The 7694-nt window shown below is 48.5% G+C and overlaps 1 pseudogene; it reads right to left on the reverse strand.

Moving 5' to 3' along the window:
* Nucleotides 1-3204, reverse strand: part of LOC123397084 — a 44333-nt pseudogene extending 41129 nt beyond the window's left edge.
* Between the last annotated feature and the right edge of the window lie 4490 nt (nucleotides 3205-7694).

Below are 7694 nucleotides of genomic sequence, written 5' to 3' on the forward strand. Positions count from 1 at the left end.
CTTGTCACTCTGCGAATTGAGCTAGTTCCTATTTTGATTTGCCAGCTACTTGTTTCATTGCGGCACATTTGAGCCGCGGAGAAAGTGGATGTCAAAAGAAGAGTGGGATAAAAGTCAAGTAGGGAAATGACTTGCCTAAGGCATTGAGAAAACCAAATCCTCCACCAGCTCCCCTTAAAGACAGGCAGATGTGAGCAGTAATAGCGAGCTTCCTGATCCTTCAAGGTCCCCCGTTCCTGACATCGTCCAAAGGCCGTTGGCGCTCTCCCATCTGACAGTGTGGGCTCTGCGTGTCGCCCCCCGGGGGAAAATAGGGATGTCTCCTACGTTACCCATAATATGTTAGTGGCCACCCGCACTCCAACCTATCTATATGGCAACAAAGCGAATGACAAGGCCAAAGTAGCTGACTCTTATCGCTAACTTGACTCGGTCTAAGGGCGAGCTTGAATACAACTCACAGAACGACTCCTCCAGGGGCCTTCAGGCACTCAAACAGATAGTGAGACAGACACCATCTATAGAACTTGAATGACAATACACCCATATATTCTAGCTTACAATCAGAAACTGTATCCAAATGGAGGGGACACTCTTCCTTCAGAAAGATGCCTTCGAAAGAAAAGCTCTTCCCCTCAACGACACAACACATTTTCTCAAATGTTCCACGTTTCTCACCATATCCTCATAGGGCTGAAGCACAAGAAAGAGGATTACTTGGTTACCTTGCTTCCCTCGCCTAGGACAGTAGAAGGATCTGTGGCCGAAGGCGCCACAAACGAAGCGGGTCGCCTCTTTTCTGCAGATCTCCGCAAGATGACCCTTCTCCCCGCAACGATAGCACATAACGTTTTTCCCATCGGATCTGGAGATCTGCCCCGGGATGGAAAGGTATCGATCGACCAAGAACTTGTCGAATTTCTTTGACCTCGGAGCCCGTACAAGCTCTTCTTCCACAACCATATGTGACCTCCCCGAGTTTCGAACCCCTCGCCACTCTTTTTATGGGCGCTTTCGACTAGGCTCTTGTTAAGGAATCGGCCCAAACAAGACCGAGATTCCCGCGAGAATTGCTACGCTGCCTGCAGTGACGCCTAAAACAAGTTCATGTCTCTCCTCTCTGAAGTCGGACCTTATTGAAAAGTAGTACGCTTTCTTTCGTGGTGTTCAGGATCCCCAAATCCTCCACCAGCTCCCCTTAAAGACAGGCAGATGTGAGCAGTAATAGCGAGCTAGTGGCTTTCTAAGAAACGGAAACTCTGACCTCGAAACTGCCAATTGAGGAAGGGTTGGAAAAAGATGAATCGGACTTGGTTTCATATATGCGCTAGGAGATAGTATCCTATCCCCCTCAATCTCAGGAGTCGCTTTCTCTATGCCCGACTTACGAACTCTTTGCTTATTATTTCTCGGGTGGGATGAAGGTCGAAATGTCTAGTTTGAATTGCTTATGCAGTTTAGTCAAGTAGGCGAGGGCATTTCCATCGCGAAGGATTCAATCCAGCCACAGGTTCCCCTACGGCTACCTTGTTACGACTTCACCCCAGTCGAAGACCCCACCGTGGTATGCGCCAATAAGACCACCAAAGGCCTTTGTGGCACCCAAGTTAACCATTGGTTTCGCCACAAGGGAGGTACTAGTTATGACTTAGAGAAATAGTGATTGATGCTCAATTAGCTAGGGGAAATTAAGGACCAACTTAGTCAGTCGATAGAACATTGGAATCATAAACTGATCTACGTGTGGGTTCAAATAGTAACCCTATCTGCATCCTGTGCTTGGAATTAATGAATATATATTTTTGAGGGGAGGAATTAATGTGCGGACGAGGCCTTGCTCCACAAGCCATAACTTATCAGGGTCGTGGAGGTCCGAATCTTTGTGGAGGAGAGTCGACGCCACGAGATCCGTGGTGCTTTCGAATATGCGCACCGAGAATAGATATCTATGTTAGCTAGCGGGGCGGGCTTTCCCCTGGTAGTCCCGCTGCGTCCTCTGACAGTCCGTCTCGTCTCATCTTTCTTTGGCTAAGTCTTGCTTCCATTCCACTAGCCAAGAATAAGGAGAGTGACTTTCTCTTTTGAACCTCTTAAGCTGACTTGAAAAAAAAAGTGACCGGGCCCGGCTCAACATTCTTTTAAAACAATCGAATAACGGCTTTTCCATGACTTGGCCATTCAATCTTGTGAACTAATCGAGACCGAAATTGGATAAAGAGATACACATCTTAATCGAACCGCATGCGGAGCTCAGCTCCTAAGAAAATAATAAGAAATATCTAGTTTTGTTTCATAAGTGGCGAGCCAAGGAATAAGAATACCGCCCCCCTATTGAAAAAAGAGTGCTCTAGGTCGGAGAAAACAAGAAGAAGATTGTTCACCAGTCTGTACCGGGGGTGTCAAGCACACATTGGTGGTTTTTCTGCCGTTTGTTTCTTAAAGAACAAGAGGCAGATAAAACCACGAGCACAATGTGTGAAGAGAGGGAGGTCGAGGTTTCCAAACCGACCGACCGTTGTTCGGGATAGAGTAGTTCCTTTCTGAGAAAGGTTCCGAAAAAATTGAATTTTTTTTGACTTAGATGTATGTTTGGAGGGGGGCGTCCGGGTTGCCGCCGCAGGAGAAGCGCCCAGGCGAGGGGTCGCTGGGGCCCTTCCAGGATACCAGATGATCATCAGTGTCGCGCGAGCTGTATTTGATCCGCATCTTCATCCCAGGGAGGAACGTGTCCGTGGGGTGCTCGAAGCTCTGCCACAACATGGTACCGTTTCCCGATCGGATGACGAGGTTGCCGGTGTTCATAAGCACCGCTGTTGGTGTAGAGGAGCCAATGGTAGTGGTCATGTTGGCCGTTGTCCAAAGGACACGGCCGCCACTATTACCTTCGGAGATGATGAGATTTGAGGTGTTGGTGAGGGAGAGCATCGGTGGAGAGGAAGTGTTGTTGGTGCCTGGGGTTTCACGGTTGGCAACCCAGACAACTGTGAATTCAGAGATGTCGTTGTACCATGTGCCAAGGTATAGCTCGGAGGGAGTTGAGTTGGAGGGGTTGAAGAAGCCCAAGGCGAACGTGCCACCATCGGAAACGATGATGTTGCCAGGAGACAACGGCTTGCCAGGGGCAAGCCGGTCGTCGGAAGCACTCAATGGCAGAAACAAAATGACCAGAGCTACAAAGCAGCAGAGGAGAGCCTTCGAATCCATTGATCGATCAGGCCAAAATCTTTGTTACCAAGCTGTAAGAGCATCTCCAACGGCCGCGCTATACAAGCGCCGCGCCGTAAAAAAGGCAGTTTTAGCGCGCGCGCGACGCGGCGGGCAGCTCCAGCGAACGCGTAAAAACGGCGCGCGCGTCATTTTCAATTCAGCGCGCTGGCCGAAACGCAATCCCGCGCCCGTTATTTGCTGCGCCGGCTCGCGCGCGCGCGACTCTCCCGCGCTCGCCACTGCTCTCTCCCGCGCTCGCTCGCTCCCTCCTCCACTCTCGCGACCGCGCCGCCGCCCCCGTCCGACCGCGCCGCCGCCGCCGCTCGCGCCCCCGGCGACCGTTCAGCGCTTCCCCGGCCTATCCCCGCGCCGCCGTCGCCGCGCGCGCCCGCCGGCGACCACTCAAGCGCTTCCCCGGTCTGTCTCCGCTGCGGCCGCCGCGCCGCGCCCCCCGGCGACCGTTCCAGGCGCTTCCCCGGCCTCCCCGCGCCGCCGCGCTTCCGCCCCACCCTCCTAGTCCGGCCGGCCCTCGCGCGCCTCCGACGTCCGAGGAACAGCGCCCGAGGGCTCGCTGCCGCGCCGCGCCCGCAAGGTGTTCGACGAAACGCCTACAAGGTATGTATTGCTCCAAACTATGAATTTGGTGCATGTTTTGAATTATAGTTTTGATAGTATAGTATTGAACATTGTAGATGAGTTCGTCGTATGATTCTTCCGAAGAAGAATTTGATATGGAAGAGGAGGAGGATCTTGCAATGATCATAGCTATTTATTGTTGATTTATTTTGTTTGTTTGATGGTTTTTCTCCTATTTTTTGAAATTATATGTTGTTTGTGCTTGCTGCGCGCGCTGCATTTTTGAGCACCGCTGGAGCGGCGCGCGCGCTGCATTATAGCGCGGCTGTTGGAGCCGGCGCCTATCCCCGCGCTAAAACAGCCGAAGCGCGCGCGGCAAATGCATTTTTTGGACGCGGCGCGTATCGCGGCTGTTGGAGATGCTCTAGCTACCTATAGGCTATATATAGCTGCTGTCAAATGCAAGATAGTAGTTGCACTGAACCTTGGTCTGCAAGCAGAAACTGGGTACTTCCAGGAAGGCAACACACACGAATGTTCAATCACGGAAGCAGATGATGGAATAATTTATGCATAATTTCAGAATTCTAGAAATGTTGGTGTTCGAGTCAACAGTCAGTTGGAGTTAACATTTCAGCTGTCCATGTCAGAGTTGGGCTGCCACCATCATTGCTGACTATTTTTTTTATAACTCCACTGCTGAGTAGATAACTAGATGTCCTTCTTTTTTTCTTGGGAATACTCAGTACAATATTCATACAAGTAAAGCACCACATATATACGTACTCCCACGACCCATTATGCACTTTTACTATTAATAAGAAAATAGCCATAGATGTCTCTCTATTAGCAAGAACATCCCCTCCCACTGGAAAAAAAATCTGAATTAGTTTCGATCCACACCAATGCATCTTTTGTTATGATGTTCCTTTACAGAAAGTGTTTCCTTGCACGGGAGGCGAATACCTGGCCTATTTCCCTATTTTCCCTCAGGGGCTGTAAGAATCAGTCTAATCCTTGAGTTTTTCAGTTTTGAGCATTAGATTTGTTACTTCCCTATATTTTACCAACTTATTCTGATCTAGGCCAACAACCACAGTTGATTTCTAGTCTAGGCACGACAGTTTCCCGTTCAGACAAGTGCTTGCTGAGAAGCTGTGGACGCATGCTCTACAATCTTCACATCTGTCAACGTGTTTATCGAGACTCAAAACGTTGAATGTCACACCCTAGTTTTGTCTGACTGGGTCATTCTGCCCTAAAGCTTTTTCTTCAAGTGAACAAAGATTTCCATTCTAATAGCGGGAATGAAGATAGCGATGCACACAACTATTTTATTAAATATAAAAAGTGTCGAAATCACTCAGTACCAAAATCTCCCCTAATAATAAAGCGCGTACCGCTTCTGTCGTCCATCGTCGTGTATTTTTGCATAAAAGTCCCCGCACTTTTGGTAAATCATCCCGCGGTCCCGATTTAAGTAGTCCTGCAGTAGAGCATGAGCTGCAGGCGGCGCTCACCCGTTGAGGATCAGCAACAGAGCAGCGGCAATGGCGCCATGGGCGAGCGGCGGTGACAAAAGAGGAGGCAAGGCATGGCCATGGCGGCATGAGAAGCCAGAAAAAGAGAGAGGCGCATGGGAGCTTGAGGTTGAGAGAAAAATGGAGAGAGACGCATGGGAGCTCGAGATTGAGAGGAAAACGGGGGGACGCCGCGGGACGGCAGCCTGCTGTGGTGGTTGTTGGCGACGAAGTCGGCCCGGGGACTGACCCCTCAGACATGGCGCGGGTGGCGGAGGTTGTGGGCGTCTGAATCAGGGTTGGAGGCGAGGCTGCTGGCCGGATCTCGGAGAACAGGGCCGACGACTGGGCGGATGACCAGATCAGGCGACTACAGAGGAGAGCTTCAGGATGCCGATCAGATCGGGCGACGAGAGAGGAGAGCTCCAAGCGGTCGACCAGATCGGGCGACAGCAGAGGAGAGCTCCAGGACAGGAAGGGGGAGCCGCCATCCACTAAGCAGCAGAATGAGCCGCCCGGGTGCAGAGGGAGGCACCGGACCGTCGAGCAACAACAGGAGCCGCCGGACAGCCGAGCAGCAGCGGGAGCCACTGGGGTGGAGAGGAAGCTGTCAGGCCGTCGAACCATCGGGCAACAGCGGAAACCGCCGGGCCTCTGAGCAACAGCAATAGCCGCCGGGCCGCTGAGCTGCAGCACCACTACGTGTTCATATCTGCATCAGTGCTTCATTCAGAGCAGCGAGCAGGACGAGTTGCAGGTTCAGTACGAAGAGATACAGTCGAACCAGGTAGGGAGTAGATTAGATCTGGCAGAGAAATTGCAAGCTGCCATAGGGGCACAAAGGTCATTCCATGTTGATTTTCTTAATTAAAATTATTAAGAACTCATTAGAATACAGATTAGGGCAAATGATAAAAGGATAAAAGAAAAATGAGGCAAATCATCTAATCCTAACTAAAGTGGGGCAAATCATCTAACCACAAAGTAAAGTGTGGCAAATCATCCAATCTCCGGGTGGAGATGTGGTGGAGATGTGCAGAAGTGAGGGCAGAGGCATTGCGCGAACCTCAAAGTAGCGGAGAGCTTGAGGGTTCAGAGGAAAATGGCGACAACGGATGGGGCGGTGGATGGATGGGTGAGGAAGAGAGATGAGGATAGGCTTGGAAGGGGAAGCCAACGAATTTGACTAGATTAGACGAGGTGTACATGTGATGGTGTACGTGGCCTCCATCTAAAATTTACTAGATAAGTATGTTTTTCTATGATGATGAGGGAACTGTGTGTGGTTCGGTCTTCAGATCTACTTCAAATAGTGCCAAAAATTGTTTGCTAGCATTCTTCATAGGTAAAACATGTTTTCTTGGATGGTTAGCTTTCTGCATAGTTAATACATGTTTTCGTTCGAATATTAACAACAACAACAACTATATAGAAACAATCTCACTTCAATCCCCACTGCTTTTCCGTCCAAAATAAATTCGTTTGCATTTAAATCTTTTGAAAATCCTAAGAAAAACATTTTAAAAATCATTTAAAATTGGTCACGTAATTTAAATTCATATTTAAAAACGTGTGTCCCCTGCCATTTTAGCATATTAGTAGCCCAAATGGCTAGAACTCAACCCTTTTACCCCATAATCCTCGATTCAATCCCACATAAGCTTATTTTGTTATTTTTTCTATTGGGCATGTATTTTTTATATTAATAAAACAAAGAACTGTGGGGCGCCTTTAAGGGTTTTTGTTCCACGCACAAATTTAAATATATGGCGCACAAATTTTAAAACGGAGTGAGTACTCAAAATGAAAATATATGGAACACTGGTGAGCATAATAAAATGTGTTGATAACCTATCGAGGTATTTAACGTGCTTCATAAATTAAGCTGGTCTTTTTTTCCTCTCCGAAAAGCATATGCGAAAACCGTAAGAGTCTAAAGATTTTTTATTCAGTTGTAACACATATACGTGTGACAAACTGAGACGAGAAAGGAGGAAAATAGCTGTAGTCATAAGACATGTAACAATGTCTTCCGTTGCAACGCACGGGCATTTGTGCTAGTGTTTACATCAAGACGCGACTACACCAAAAAGTTATGTTTTCTTTGGTTCCAAAAATTAGAGTTGCCGCTACGTGGTCTACAAATTTGATTTTTTTTCATTTCTAGTGTTTGTACTAAATCATGAAAATTAATGTCGATCAAGAGTAATTTGTTTTTCAAACTGACGTGACTAGCCATGGCTACCAAAATGGAGACTAGAAACATCAGGATATAAGGCCAACTCCAACCATGGACGCCCGGGTTCATCAGTTTAGGTCCGCGTGGAGAAAAATTACAACCCAATGCACATACTCATTGACATTTTTTGTTCATTTTGCGTCCGGTCGACC

This window comes from Hordeum vulgare, chromosome 5H, assembly GCF_904849725.1.
Source record: "Hordeum vulgare subsp. vulgare chromosome 5H, MorexV3_pseudomolecules_assembly, whole genome shotgun sequence".
NCBI classification, from domain to species: domain Eukaryota; kingdom Viridiplantae; phylum Streptophyta; class Magnoliopsida; order Poales; family Poaceae; genus Hordeum; species Hordeum vulgare.